Source organism: Triturus cristatus, chromosome 3_1 (genome assembly GCF_964204655.1).
Source record: "Triturus cristatus chromosome 3_1, aTriCri1.1, whole genome shotgun sequence".
Lineage (NCBI taxonomy): Eukaryota > Metazoa > Chordata > Amphibia > Caudata > Salamandridae > Triturus > Triturus cristatus.
This window is the reverse complement of record NC_140583.1, coordinates 1,058,491,533-1,058,507,930: the sequence shown is the minus strand read 5'-3', so window position 1 is coordinate 1,058,507,930 and position 16,398 is coordinate 1,058,491,533. Positions and strand designations below refer to the sequence as shown.

General features: G+C 46.3%; 1 protein-coding gene across 1 annotated transcript in view; it reads right to left on the bottom strand.

The window, feature by feature from the left end:
* KMT2A (lysine methyltransferase 2A) overlaps window positions 1-16,398 on the bottom strand; it is a 1,466,550-nt gene that overhangs the window by 1,149,610 nt on the left and 300,542 nt on the right. The window lies entirely within an intron of this gene.

The following is a 16,398-nucleotide window of genomic DNA, read 5'->3' as shown; positions in this document are numbered from 1 at the left end:
GCCCCCTTTTTAGGTCTCGGCTAGCGAAGGCTGCGCTTGCGCAGTCTCGCTCGCGAGATTTAATGTTTTAGGAGTGGTGCTTTAACCCGCCCCTTTTTTTCTCCTCTTCTCCATTGGCTGGCCTCTTAAATGCTGGTCAGCCATTGGAGAAGAGCTTTTGTCTCTCCAAACAAGCCCCGTCTTTTTCGGATTCGAGGGCGTGTTTTTTCGATTCTTTTGGTCCTCTGGAATGTAAACATTCCAGCCAACGGCAAGAGGAGAGAAAGAAAAACACGCCCCCGAATCCGAAAACGCCGCTGCGTTTCTCCGAGGCATTTCTGCTTGACCTCGGAGAAAGGCAGCGGTGTTCATGGCTTAGCTTAGGGAATTTGCCTATTCTATTAAAGCAGCCTTTTACCGTTATAATAGTGCGCCGTCATGCCCGATTCAAAGTTAACTGCAGTTGTATTTAATATTTAGATCATGAAAGCTGTTCTAGAATGTTGAATGTGAAAAAGATGCTCGCCAAATAACATACAAACGTCAGTCTGCGAATAACATTTTGGCTAAATGAGATGCTGTCAGCATTACTGAATAAGATGCTAATTTCTGCTCGGCCGCCTGGTGGTGCAATACACACATTTGTGAGTCTGGCACATTTCATGTTCCAGTTTGCAAAATATTTAATCCTGATTCGAAGAGCACTCACTAGCTTGTGTCGTGGAGCTATAGCAGCCCTGGTCCGGATGAGAGTTTACACTGCAAACCGTCCACGCATCTCGCGAGAACCACTCTTCTTGTCGCTGAGCGCTGTAGGCTGCCCGCACAGCTCTCGCGAGATCAGCCCGGACCCATCATGGTGGAAGGTATTGCTTGCTTGTTCAGTGTGCGCCAGAGCCGGGTTTTAGGGGGGTGGTGAGAGGGTGCCTGTGGTCCTGTACATGCACCCAACCTCCTGGGGTCACCAGCGTACCATTCCACGGGTGAGCGGCTGGGTTAAAAGCCAACTATTTTACGTGTACTGGTCCACGCCCTGCTGAGGCTGGAGCCGGCTAAGCTGTCATCTCATAAATAATGCTGCTGAAACTTGTTATCGATACGTCTCTCTCCCAACTTTTACACTTGTGCTTGCATCCTCTCTACCAGCAAAATACAACTACTTTGCCTTCAGCAAAACCTGAACTTGCCAGTTACAAACCATGTAGTCTCAGGAGATGATAGTATGGCTTTATTCTTCGTGGTCCGCATTCCGATATTACTATATTTTTGTAAAATGCAAGAGGCATGTTTTGCCTCTGGCAGAATAAACATTGCAGTGTCTCTCACAACAGACTTGTGCACAATGTTTCAGTTGTTTTCGCGTGGCCTTTATTACCTGGGAGAATCACGAAGTGTATTTTTCTAAAACTGTATACTTATGATTGGTGTTTAATGTTCTTCCTAGAGAGAGATCGGAGTTTTGTCTAGTGGACGTTTTGACTCCTGGAAAGGTAGCACATAGGGTTAATGTGCCTGCAGCAAAGAACATGTACCATGCAGATCACAAAGTGCACATAATGTAAATAGGTCAGTGGGCTACTGCGTGTGTGTGTGTGTGTAGGTGGCTCTATTTGTGTGTGGGTTGCTCTATGTGAGTGGCTCTGTGGGTGGCTCTGTCTGTGTGGGTGCAAATGCAATAGGTCTCACATTTGAGAGTGAATAAGCTATTGACATTGTAAATAACAATGCTGTTTCTTTAAATGTTTTAAAAACAAAAACATCAACAAAAATAATGTCATGAGCAATGCCAATAGCTCTAACTTTAACAATGCCGAGACCGTTGCATTGTAAATGCTTCTTCCTTGTTGAGTGAGCTCTTGGCCGGGAGTTTAATGTCTTTCCCACTAAGTAACAGAATACCTGAATTGCCCCTACAATCCAAAGTGCAATTGTCTCCCTTGTCACAGATGCATCTTTGTTGGACTCAGAGTAAGAGATGAGCAATTGATTCCCCTTATGGAATTGTCTTGTCTCCTGCAGATTGTATTGCAAGACCCTTCTTACATGGAGGGTATGAAGGCTTCTTTCCAGCCGTGTTTGTGGGTTTTGAAGAAAACTGCTACCTGAATGCTTCGATTAATTTGTAATTTTGCTTAATACCTTAGGTAGGAACTGAGGATTGATCCTTAGGACAATCTTGTCTTTGTGGATTTGCATGTATGGTTCCTCAATAGTTAATTTTTGTAGTTCGCTTACTCTACGTAGAGAAAAGTGTATGCAAATGTCCCTGACCAGTTTACCGACAGGGCATTCCCTTTTTGTAGGTGTTATTGAAACCTAGAGGTGAAGAATTGGCATTTCCTGTTCTCCAATGTTGTGAACAGGTCTTTTATTGGTTTTCCCCAGAGTCTGAATGCCTTTTGCAGGCTCTTTTGCTGTATCTACCATTCGAGTGAGCTGCTGTTCTGCCTATTGAGCTGATCTGCTTCAGTGTTGTCCTTTCCTGGCAGGTAAATTGACTGTAGACTGATTCTCTTTCATATAGCCCATTGCCATATTTCCTGAGCTAGCTTGCTTAGGGTAAATTAATTCGTTCCTTTCAGTTTGTTGAGGTAAAACATCGTTGTAGTATTGTCCGTTTGGATCAATACTGTCTTCCTGCTATGTGGGTGTGGAATGCCTTGGGTGCCAGAAGAACAAGTTACATACCTTCGGAAACGTATTATCTGGTAGAGACACTATCTAGCTGCACATTCCTTACCTTTGAATTCTCCAGGCATCAGTCTGGATCCAGAAACTTTTGCTGAGCAATAGCACTTGCGCGCGGTTTTGGGTGGCTCCATTTTGCTCCGCGTGACGCATCGGCAGTCGGTTAGGACGTTGCGGTGCCTATATAGGCGCAACCCAGGCGCGCGGACGTCAGTGCTTTTAGTTTTCCCCAAGCCAGAAGCGCAGAGCCACGAAGTAACTGACTTAATCGTGTGCAAAACTAGGGCCCTGAAAAGGGGGATTACCCTAGCCTTACAAAATTAGTCTACAAAGTGGGAAGACATGGGTGGGGCTGTAAGGAATCTCCAGCTAGATAGATTCTCTACCAGATAATGCGTTACCAAAGGTAAGTAACTTGTTCATCTGATAGAGACTTCTAGCTGCACATTCCTTGCCTCTGAATTAAATACCCAAGCCATACCATCCTGGCAGTGGGTTGCGGACCAATATCCTATACTAGGAAGTCCTGCAGGACTGAGCGAGCAAAGTGCCTGACCCTGCGGATCTGACCATCCTCGCAGTAGTGTTTTGCAAATGTGTGCAAAGATGTCCACGTTGCTGCTCGACGGATGTCTAACACCAGGACACCCCGAACAATGGCCGTAGTCAAAGCCTTTTCCCTGGTGGAATGGGCCCCTAATCCCTCAGGGGGCTGCTTCTTTGCCAGAGCATAACAGATCTTGATGCAGAGAACGACCCCGCGAGAAACGGTCCTTTACTGCACTACCATTCCCTTCTTTGCTCCCACGTACCCCACTAAGAGTTGGTCGTCCACCCGGAACTCTTAAGTGCGGCCAAGGTTGAACGCCAACGCTCTTTTTGGGTCCAGTCAGTGGAGACGCTCCTCTTCCTTAGAGATGCGGAAGAGCAAAGAAGGTGGGCAACATGACGGACTGACCCAGATTAAAAGGGGTCACAACTTCCGGTATAAAGGATGCCTGGTTGCGAAGCACCACTTTGCCCGGAAAGGACATAAGATAAGGAGGTGAGCAAGATAACGCCTGCAGCTCACTCACCCTCCGGGCCGATGTAATCGCCACCAGGAAGGCTGTTTTGATGGTCAACACCCGGAGGGGACAATTGTGTAAAGGCTCAAATGGAGCACACATCAGATAGAGGAGGACAAATTATGGTCCCACTGCGGCATGACAAACGGTGTAGGTGGAAACAGGTGATCCAACCCTTTCAGAAATCTATGTACAATGGGAAATTTGAAGAGAGGGTTGGTCTGGTAGTCGCAAAAAAGCAGACAGAGCAGAAAGGTAACCCTTGAGAGTTCCCAAACAGAGCCCTGTTGGGCTAGGGTTAGAATGAACAAAAGGACAGTGGAAAGAGAATCAGAAAGAGGATCAATAGACCTTTCTGTACAGTTAATACAAATATCTGCCAACGGCAGGCGTATAGTCTTAGTGGAGGGCCGCCTGGCCACCAGAATAACATTACAGACTTCAGGAGGAACGTCAAGAGCTATCAACTGTTGCCGCTCAATCTCCACGCATGGAGGTGCAGAGTTGACCGGTTCGGGTGGAGAACTCTCCCCTGCTGCTGCGACAGAAGATCCTCCCGAAGAGGCAGCCTGATCGGAGGATCGATGCTCATTTTCAGAAGCTCTGAATACCAGACTCTCCTCACCCAGTCGGAAACCACAAGAATGACTTGGGCCCCGTTTCTCCGGATCTTCTTCAGAACCCTGGGCAGGAGTGGTATGGGCGGAAAGGCATACAGCAGAGCTGAGCTCCATTCGCAACGAAAGGCATCCCCGAACGATAAACGCCTTGGAAACTCCAATGTGCTATACTGCTGACCATGCGCATCCTCTTCGGAGGCGAACAAATTTAATCAAGGTTCTTCCCACAGCTGAAAGAGACCTTGCGCCACCTCCGACTTGAGGCGCCATTCGTGATCCGCTAGGCATCAATGCTGAGTTTGTCCGCCCTGGTGTTTAGGGAACCTGCCAGGTGTTTAACCATCAGGGTTATGCCCTGCTGTTCCAGCCATGTCCAGAGACGCAGGGCCTCTCAACTAAGGGTCCACGACCCCACCCTGCCCTGCATGTTGCAGTACCACATGGCGGTGGTGTTGTCTGTGAACACCTGCACTAGCTTGCCCTTGACAGAGAGAAGAAATGCTTTCAATGCCAACCGAATCGCTTGAAGCTACAACAAATGTATGTGGAGCCCGACTCCACCGGAGACCAGTGTCACCTGGTCTTTACCTCTCCCAGATGGCCACCCCATCCCAGAAGGGACGCATCTGTCACGACTGAGATCTGGTAGGGGAAGGGAGAGGGGTCTGTCAATGACCCAATCGCGGTTCTTCAACCACCACTGCAGATCTCAAGCAGTTCCTTCCAAGATCTAGATCATGTCAGTGAGATTTCCCCCGATGCTGTGCCCACTGGAACTTCAGGTCCCACTGCAGAGCCCGCATACGCCACCAGGTATGCTTCATCAACAGGATGCAGGAGGCCATGAGGTCCAATAGCCTCAGAGTCAGTCTCACCAAAATCTACGATAGAGGCTGAAACATTGGAATCATAACCTGAATATCCTGGACTCATTGCACAGGAGAATAGGCCTGAAACAGCACTATGTCCAGAACTGCCCCAATGAAATGGAGCGTCTGAGGAGTCAGGTGTGACTCTGGCACGTTTATTGAGAACCCCAACTAATGCAGGAGGTTCGCCACAGGCTGAAGGTTGGAGACGACTACCTGGGGTGAAGACGGCTTCAACAGCCAGTCGTCGAGGTAGGGGAAGACTGGCACCCCTAACCTGCGCAGATGAACTGCAACCACTGCCATCACCTTGGTGAACACCTGAGGGGCACTGGTAAGTTCAAAGGGGAGCACGGTAAACTGAAAGTGCTCGTGGCCTACCTTGAACTGCAAGTAATGCCTGTGGCTCGACAGGATGGGGATGTGAAAATACGCATTCCTGCAGGTCCAATGCTACCTTTCAGTCTTCTTGGTCTAGGGCAGACAAGACCTGAGCTACAGTGAGCATCTTGAACTTCTGTTAGAAAGTGCCATCTTTCTTGCATGGTATGACCCCACTTTTTGCTGAATTGCTGAATGTACTTTGACTGAGTGTGCCCTGGACTCCTGCCAATCAGGTGCCCAGGGCATATGTTCCTTCCCTAAAACACACAGAACCCAAATTGGCAAACCCTGGCCACATGTCAGCCCCTGGTAAATGGTACCCTAGGTACCCAGGACCTTGTGACCAGGGAAGGCCTCTAAGGGCTGCAGCACTCATTATGCCACCCTTAGAGGCCCTGTACCCTAACACACACACACTGCCCTTGCAGGCTGAGTGGCTGCGTACAAGACAAAACAAAGAGTCGACTTGGCACACATCCCTGTGTGCCATGCCCACCAACTACACTGCCCTGGCATACATCAGCCACCCCTTTAGCTGGGTGCCCTATGCCAGTGGTGTGGGCACAGGAGCATGAGCCCTGTACCCCTACAGTACCCAGGTCCATTCCTGGGCACTGTAAGTGCAGTGCTGCCATTTAAGAGTACATGGTGCTGAGAGCTCATCAAACACGAACTCCACAGCACCATAATGGCAACACTAAAGACTGAGAAGTTTGGAATCAAACTTCTCAGCACATTAAACCCGCACTGATGCCAGTGTGGGATTTAATGTACAAAGCACTACAGAGGGCATCTTAGAGATGCCCCCTGAAACCTAACCTACAATCCACGTCTGGTCTGGGAGGCTGCCTAGGCTGCCAAACAGCAGACATGTTGCTGGACCCCTGGGTAGGAGAGCCCCTGCTCTCCTGGGCCTGCAACAATGCACATTCTGGGCGAGGTACTAGATCTCCTCCCCCAGGATGGACGGGGGAAGCTTCAAAGGCATGCCGCCTCTGTGAGCTTCCCCAGGCCACTGGCAGCCCCCACTCTGGTGGGAAGCCTGGCCGGGAAACCTCAAATAAGGACCGGGGATGTGCCAGCCTGCCAACCCCACCCCTCAGGTGGGGGAGGCGAGGTGAAGCACATCTCCGGCTCTCGCCATCTTGAAGATGGGAAGCCCTGCCCAATCAGGACTAGGCTACTGCCCCCCTCCCACAGGAGAGAGGCAGGATAGGGGGTGTACCCACCCCAGGACAGGGACCAATTGGTCCCTGCCTTTCACCTACCTGTAACTCCCCTAAATCTAGTATTTAGGGGCACCCTGAACCTTCCTTCCCCAAATTCCGAAATACAGAGAAGACCAAGAAGAAAGAAGACCTGCCCTGCAGCTGCTAAGAAGAGGAAGACACCAACTGCTTTGGCCCCAGCCCTATCGGCCTGTCGACCCTCGAACCTGCTCCTGCTCCAACATCTCTTGTAGCCAGCAACCTCACAAACCCTGGAGGATCTGGCCACCTTTTAGCTCTAAGCACCTGGGACTCCCATGAGTAGAGGCTCTACCCAAAATCTGCTTCTAATCCCTGGCATCAGCCCGGAACCGCGAACCCTTCACACTCTGCACCCGCCAAGCCTGGCCTGTGCCGGAGTGAACAAAGACCACGAGGACGACCCCACGGCGACTGTGACTCCGAGTCCGGCACCCAAGGACTTCCCTCGACGCTCTTGACGACGCCTGCAGCCTCAGAACCAGGTGCCCCCCCCCAACCGCGATCAACAGAGGGTAAGATTTACCGACAGCAAAAGGCACCCCTGCACCCTGCGGCCCCCTGTGCCCAACCCCGGGGTACCTACCTATCCTCCAACTAACCAACTTACCTCTCGAAGTGGTGGTGGCACCTGAAGAATCTTCGTCCCCGAGCTTGCAGTCTTTTTCTAAACCGGAGCTTTCCCATTGAAATCAACTGAGCGCCTGACGGCTCAAAAGCACCCTGCACCCAGCCGCCCGAGTGGCCCTGGCAGTGTAACCTTTGCACCTATCTACTTCCCAATTTGCCCTGAGCAAGTGACCAGGAGCCCAGCTCCCACAGCCGCGTGGCCTGCTAGTCAGCAGCCACCAACCAACGCCCCCCTGCCTCCCGTAGGATAACATTGGGCCTAACTCTCTCTGCACCCAGCTGCCCCTGTGCCGCTGAGGGTGTAACTACTGTACCTACCTGACCCTGGGAGACCCCCCGAGTCTGTGCCCAGGACCTTAACTTTGCCAGTCGAGTACTTACCTTACAGCAGATAACAAAATTTTCTCCATAGGGTAACATTGACTGGTTTCTTCTGAAATTTCTTCTAAGTGTGGAGTTTTCAAAACTAAAAATATTCACCAAAAATCAGCCGAGTAACGAAAACGAAAATACTCACCTGCTATTAGGTGAGCTCACAGTGCTGGATCTTGGTGCCCAGCACTGACCCTGAAAAATATTCACAACCGTACTTACCAGTAACCCAATTTTCTTCCATAGGAAATCATTGACTATTTTTCTGTGAAATTCCTTCTAAGTGTCGATTTCTGCAAACTTTAATTATTCTTTAAAAAATCGTAAAAATTATGAAAAGTAATTACTTACCTGTTTTGGATAAAGGTCCCAGTACTGGATTACAAAAGTAACGAGAACATACTATACCTGCAACTTGAATTTTCTTCCATAGGGAATCATTGACTGTTTTCTATGAAATATTTTCGAAGTGTCAACTTTTAAAATAGCAAAGTATTGTCTAAAAATCATAACAGTAACTAAGTCAACTTTTATCACTTGTTTCTAAGTACTGACCCAGGACTGAATCTAGGATCCCATCCTGGAATCCCATAAGTAATCCTAAAAGTAATCTATTGCAAATAACTTGAAACTTCCATTGAACTCAATGTGTTTAAAATTGTGTTGCCTATTGCAACCACTTGTAACTTTCTACAAAAGCCAATTGCATATTGCAAAAGTATTTATATAAAGCATCTCATCCTGAGAAAGTATATTTTAATACCTATTGTTGGTTCTAAAATAAAACAAGCATATATTTTTTATATATAAACCATTGGCCTAGCGTTCAGTTATTGAGTGTGTGAGACCATTTGCTGACTGAGTGTGTCCAACAAATGCTTTACACTGTCCTCTGATACTGCCTTACTGCTTGACCAAGCTACGACTTTAGAGAGTAAGGTTATATCTAACTTTAGCCTCTGTCAAACCTCTGGGGACTGTGGACTCTGTACACCCTGTACCTATTTGGGAACAGTATATACAGAGCCACTTTCTCACAACTTCTACTTCCGAAGATCTCAAATGGGCTGTAACACTTTGTTGTTCTTCAGAATCAGAAGGTAGCGGGAATAACAACCACTGCCTACTTCTGAAACCGGGACACTTTCTATAGCCCCCTTGGCCAAGAGAGATGTAACTTCCTCTTCGAGCAACTTTAAATGATCCTCTGTCAGCCGTTCACGATTTGGCAGAATGAGAGGAGGTATGGAAAGGAAAGGCAGAGATTATCCCTCCTAGACGATCTGCAAGACCCGCTTCTCTGGTGTTATGGCTCTCCAGTGGGGGAGATGATGACAAATTCTCCCACCAACTGGAGTAGTGTGGCCCTGCAGAAGCAGCCTAGGAGGCTACGGTTGCTGGGGGCAGTGTGGCCAATGACTTCTGGCCTCCATTCCTGGATGAGAATGCACCACGTCCTCGTACGGCTTGGGCATTCTGTACAGGACAGTGGCTGGGATAGGGTTGACGCGGCTGGAAACCCCATCTTTTGCCACAAAGGGGTGAAAGGAAGACTGGCCACCAGGCGTGGAAGAGAGGTCCAAGGATCTGGCCCTAGCTCAAGAGTCCTTGAACCTGACCATGGCCGAATGACTTTTTCCCCCAAAAGACGGGTTGCATCAAAGGGCATGTCCATCAGATTAGCCTGGACATCCCCCCGAGAAACCAGTTGTTCGAAGCCAGGTGTGGCACCTCAATGCCACTGTCATTGAAATTGACCTGCCAGTGTAACGGTTGTATCTAAACCAGACTGTATGGTGAATTTTGCTGCTTCATTCCCATCCTTAATCGCTTGAGAGAGTCGAGCTCGGGCCTCTTCCAGGACCTGTGGCAGCACTTGCGCAACAGTCTCCCAAAGGGAATGGGAGAAATTGCCCAATAAGCATGTGATATTCACTAACCGCAATTTCAGGCTGGAGGAAGAAAACAATTTCTTCCCAAATGCAACCAACCTCTTGGATTCCCTATCTGGAGGGGCAGAATGTAACACGACCGGGGACGTAGAGGCCTGCACCACCAAACTTTCTGGGGTGGGGTGTTGGCTGGATAACTTAGGGTTGCACAGAGCTTGGCGATGGTGGCGTGTAATCGTCCTATTCACTGGAGCCCCTGTGCTAGGCTTGGACCACGTGCCTAGTAGGACGTCACGTCTGTAAGTGCTTCATTAAAGGGCAAAAGGGGTTCGGAAGTTGAAAACCCTGCTTGAAGCACCAGTCCAAGGACCTTAGCTGCCCTCTTTACCACCATGGCATAGGATTCCCCCTCCTTCGTAGCCACTGTTGGCAGAGAGCATGCCAGTATCTGGAGAGGTGTCCAGTCCACTGGCCTCCCTAAGTTCCCCATACCAGTGCAAGTTCTCCACAGACATATCCTGGTATTCCGGAGGGTCCATAAACCACTGCCGTTCCTCTCCTGAGCCTAGCACATCCTCAAAGTGCTCAGGCGACAACAGAGAACATCTGGGTTAAATCCGCATCGAGCGACGTTGTTCCGGCTCCGTGTCATCTGGGATGAAGATGACTTCGGGTCCTACTCTGGGGAAGGTCGCGATGCCATGACTGGCATTGCGGGATTCGATCCTTGAGGGCCCCACCGGTGCCATGACTGGAGCAGACAGTGTTGAACCCAATGGGGCCCCTTCCAACTCCGCGGGGTCCGTAAGCTCACCAGCGGGGTCGTACCGCTCAAATACACGGCGCATGGCCTCGTAAAATGTTTTTATTTGAGCGGGAGTCACTCCAGCTCCCGGAAAGGGTGAGAGGCGCCAAGTCGACTCCGGCTTCACAGAACCTTGCCTAGAGCGTCTGTGTTCCTTACTTCTCTCAACGGCGGATGCCAGCCGATGGGACTTCCTTCTTTACTTATGCCTCTTCCCAAGGACTTCGAGTGGGACGGAAGTGGTCCTTCGACCTCCTCTTCTTCAATTGGGACCAGGACTTCCGCAGAGTCTCGCTGGTCGATGTCGACTGCCGGGCCGCGAGGAGCTCTCTCAAGGCCTTCGGAGCCATCGCCCTGCAGTCCGAGCACGACTTCCAATTGTGGTTACGCACAAGACACCAGAGACAGACGAGGTGCGGATCGGTAACCGACATCATGCGGTGGCAAGCACCGCACAGCTTCAAACTGGTCTTCCTCAAAGACATCCCTCGCGTATGAAGTGGAAACAAGTCTTAGTATGCGACAAAAGTCGAGAACAATCCTGCCATACAGCGGCTGAGGGGTAGCTCTTCCCGAATGGGCGCATAACCGGCACGGAAAAAAAAGAACTGACATCTGCGTGCCTAGGTGGCGCCTATATCGGCATGGCGACGTCATAACCGATGCTACCGACAACACGCGGTGCCACCTGATGCCGCGCGCAAGGGGTACTGCTCAGCAAAAGTTTCAGGAGCCAGCCTGTCACCTGGGGAATTTAAAGATAAGGAATATGCAGCTAGAAGTCTCTATCAGATTCACAGTCTTCATCTGTAGGAAGTTGATATATTTTACGGAGTCTGCAAAGTTCTATTGACCTCATACCTTTAAGTTTCCTGAATGCGCTCCCTAACCCTTTTGGGGCACATCTGTTGTGATGGTCACTGAGGGGAGTTAGTGATTTGAATGGTCTGCCTAGTGTTATGTTCTTGGATGGCCACCATTGTATCTCCTTCTGTACCTTCACTGTTGCAGCCACTAGATCTATCCTGTGGTTTGTGAACTGTTGTCCAGCCATTCCTGTAGAGGTCACACGTGTAGAAGTGCAAGTGTAATGAGGGTGATGCATGGTGCAATCATGTCCATTAGTTTCATAACTGTCCTCACTATCAGAGATGGTCTTTTCTGGTCGAGGCGAGTTTGCTCTTTGATTGTTTGTCAGGATCTTACTATGATGAACGGGTTACCGGTTATAAATGACTCTAGCGTGCCTGACATCTTAATAGTTAGCATACCTAGAGAGCCTATCATGAATATAGAAGTACCTACAAATAGGCATAATGACAAAATCGCCAAGATTCAAGAAGGGTATTCATTAACAACCTGGAACATCGCAGGTCTTGGAAATAAATTAGGTACTCCCTTTTGGCTAGATTTCATTAACCGCGGAAGTGACATAATTTGCTTTCAAGAAACATGGAGCACAGATTATGTCACTGTGGAAGGTTACACCTCATATTGTGTTAATGCGATACCCTCCTCAATGGGTAGAGCCAAGGGTGGATAATTCTTGCTTATCTCAACTAAATTGATTGGATGTAAAATTATTTCTTATTCTTTCATTGACACCCATAGTCAAGTTCTGCGCCTATCATTCCCTGCTGGAAAGGATTTGGTATTAATTAATTTTTACAATAATAATTTTCGCAGGGATAGGGGAGCTTGTTTAGTTTCACTGGAAAAAGAGTTGCACAGGGTATTAAATATTTCATTTAAGCTGACTGTTGTTGTGTGGGTTGGTGATTTTAATATCCAAGCTTGTCCCACCACATTTACTAACTCTTGTGGTTATATGAAGTCTTATTTAACCATCGCAGGGACTAAGGATGATATGTTACATTTCCCACACTGTGATTACGGCATGACCCTTAATGCTTTAATGGCCAAATTCGACCTTGAGCTATTGGATTGCACCGAGAGAAAGGGCCATATCAAATGTCCATCATTCACTGGTCGAGAAGTAAATAGTAATATTGATCACATCTTACTAACTAGGAATAGTCCATATGTGGACCTTTGGATAACCGAACAGGTGGTTAGTGACCACAACAGTATTTCCATAGACCTGCTGGCATGGGGTAACAAACTGACTAATAATGAGTATACAATTACAGATATTCTCCCTATCAGGCCGAACGGTATGAGAATTAAATGGGATGGTGTAGACCCATATAAGATCCAATCGGCTGTCGTTAGTAGCTGTAGAGACAGTATTAATTACTGTCTAAGGGATGAGGTTACCCCTGGTAAATTATGTATGGAATTCTCTAATATTAATAAGGTGGTAAGTGATATATTAACTCGGAAATCCAAAGGTCCAAAAGACATCGGTAAGAAGTGGTTCAACTCCGCCGAATGTACGGAGATATTAACTAAGCTAAAGTCAGTTCTAAGGTCCAAGCCCCGTGACCAAATCTTAGTCCGCAAATTGCGATATGCCTATAAACAAGCTGTCCTTGCCCACAAAAAGGCGATGAGAATAGATGCCTGGGATAAGCTAGGCTTTGCAAGTGACACTAAAAATGTAAAACTTTTTGGGGAAATTATAAATAGTCCCTTTTTAAAGGATGATCATATCCCTGAGCTGACGTCCTATGTTAATTGCACGGAGTGGATAGAACATTTTTCTAACATTTTTAACCCAGATAAGGTTTTCTTAGATCAGTTTTTATCAAATGATTCTATTTGGCCTTTTATGCCATTAATGATTAGCGTCGATGAGGTGCGAGAAGGGATGGTAAACAGTAAAGGGGGCAAGGCACCAGGCCCGGATGGTGTCCCGATTGATTTATATAAAGACGAAATAGATCTCTGGGCACCAATCCTGACAAGAATTTTTAATGCTGCATCTGAGGGGAATTTTCCAAAATCATGGGCTGAATCATTGATTGTCCCTCTACATAAGAAGGGATCACGATCTGAAGCATGTAACTACCGTTCTATCTCATTGTTAGATTCTTCAATTAAAGTACTAAGTGGGGTACTTTTAAAAAGACTGGAAGATTGGGCTGCAGATTCAAATGTATTGACCCCAGTTCAATACGGGTTCAGGAAAGGCATTGGGACTATCGAGCAATGCCTTAATTTGGATTTGCTTATCAATAAATATACTACAGTGAAAGGAGGTAATTTGTTTTTATGCTTCGCTGACTTGAGCAGCGCATTTGATCTAGTGGACCACTCGCTCCTTTGGTCAGTACTGCTCGACCTTGGAGCACCGGAGGAGATTGTATTTTTTCTAGCAAGGCTATACGAAAAACTTTCTTGCAGTGTACGCTACGGGCCCACTGGCGAGCGAACTCCCTTCTTTACTGTGCGTAGAGGCATAAGGCAAGGATGTGTTATGGCACCCTTTTTATTCTCCCTTTTTATTAATCAAATTGCATCTATTTTAAACAACATTCCAGCCGACGCCCCCAAAATTGACAATATGGTCGTTTCGGTATTGTTATACGCGGACGACGCTGTCCTAATTTCCCGCACCCCTTTGGGACTACAACGTCTCATCGACGCTTTTACTCATTTTATAAATGGCAGGAAATTGCTGATTAATAAATCAAAGACTTTCACAATGACATGCGGTAAAAAATTGAAGTCACCATGCTCCTTTTTTCTAGAAGGTTCAAAGATCCAAGCTGTTAAGACATTTTGCTATTTAGGTATTAATTTTGATGGCAACGGCAAATGGACTAACGAGCAAGTAAATATTGGAAAAAAAGTAAATAGGAATTATAATGGTATTTTACGATTTGCAACGAAAATAGGGGACCATAGAATAAAGGACATAGTCACCATATATAATGCGAGATGTGTCTCTTCAGCTCTATATGGAGCTGGATTATGGGGTTATTCCTCTACTGGCCAACTCCAGATAAATGAAAACAGTTTCCTTAAACGACTGCTATGTGTCCCGGCTGCAGCTTCCACAGACTTGATTCACCAGGAAACTGGCCTCAAATATATTTCTGATTTGGCTGCAGTACGCCCCCTATTACTATGGCGTGCAATATGGCATAAAAAGGAAACTGAGTTCACACAGTCTGTAATTAAAGACTGCCTTAAGTTAGATTTATGTCATCGTATTCCGTGGTTAAATTACATTATTTCTTGGTATAATACTTTGTTTGGAATTAATATTCATTCAGAGTATATAATACCTCTTTCAAAGAAGGAAATTAAAGACACCTTTATATTGTATAAGATGGAAGAAAGAAGTCAACAACTTCGGACCCAAAAAACTTCTGTATTTTATAGGCAGCTTAGCCTTAAGAGTGGGCTTCAGTCGTACTTGGTGGATGTGACTAATAAATCGCACCGATTTGTTTTAGTACGTTTAAGACTGGGCATCGTACATCATCTAGTATCCTTCCCTGTAATAGGGGCAGGTTCCAATTCAAACTGCCCATGTGATAACGTCTCTAAACAAAGCTGTTGCCATTTCCTGCTATTCTGCAAGTTTTATGTTTTCTTAAGGAAGTTTTATCTGAAACCTATCCTTTTAAAATATAATATCCGTTTAACAGCAGACGCTATGAACTTATTATGTTCCCTTCAAAGCCCAGACGTCTGCTTCTATGTTGCATCTTTTATTTTGAAGTGTAGAGCTGCCAGGAAATCCATAATTTTATGATTATGAGAAATGCGCTCTATAATGGCTATCATGTAGATGTGTATAAGTTACTATGATTATATGGTGGTGCTCTAGATAGCCTTATGTTTTTACATGCTATCTTACACATAGTTGTAATAACTAGTGTAAGGTTATCCTGTTACGTTTGAACTAGTGCATTAGTTTTACTATGGCATGGGGGTGTCTTCTATCATGTCATGGATTTTATACTTAGGCACACGTCACTTTATTTCTGGTATGGAATGCTTCCTAAATTACGGAATTCTTGTTCCTTGAGTAACAATATACTAATGTATATATGTATGCCTAAATTTTGTACTATGCACATATCACTTTATTAGCAATTGGAGTTTATAATTCCGTTTGATTCCAAGTTTACCTTGCAACATCTATTTACTTATTAGCGACATGTCGGATTTTATTTTTTTTATTGATGAGTATTTATGTATGGTATTTTATCACTCCGTGCGAGATACTGGTCCCGGTTCAGTGATCTGTCACTAGATTGTAATTAAGTCAAATATATGTCAAATTTTTTATTGTATATTATTATGTGTGTTCAGCTTATATGGTTGTATTTATACTAACCGAATAAAAGCTTCTTGACTTGATTGTTTGTATCCTCCTTAGGGTCTGGTATACCCGTGCCATTTTGGAGTTTAATCTTGTTCCTAGGGGGAAAAAATCCTGTTCCTGTTTTGGTGAAGCTTTTTTGTGGTTTATGGAGAATCCTAATACTTATTGTGTTGTGATCACCTGTTTAACATGTGTAACATCTTTGTTTTGAACTTCCCTTCACCAACCAGTCATCTAGATGGGGCTAGACGAGGAATCTTTTTAGGGATGCTGCTACTCCTGCTAAGCACTTTGGAAAAAAATCAGCACCAAGAGTTTTCCCAAAGGTCAAGACCTTGAATTGGTAGGGAGTGTCCTCTTGGATATACCCGAGGTATCTTTTGTGTGCTTGGTTCATGAGGATCTGCAGATAGGCGTTTTAAGCCTATTGTTGCCATTATGTCCCCTTTTTGTAGTTGTGAGATTACTTCTTGTAGTGTTAAAGTCTTGAAATGCTGCATGCGAATAAATTGGTTTATGAATCTGTGATCCAAGACTGGTCTTAAAGTGAGATCTTGTTTTGGTACCAAGAAATAATGGGAGTAGTTTCCCTTGTTCCTTGTT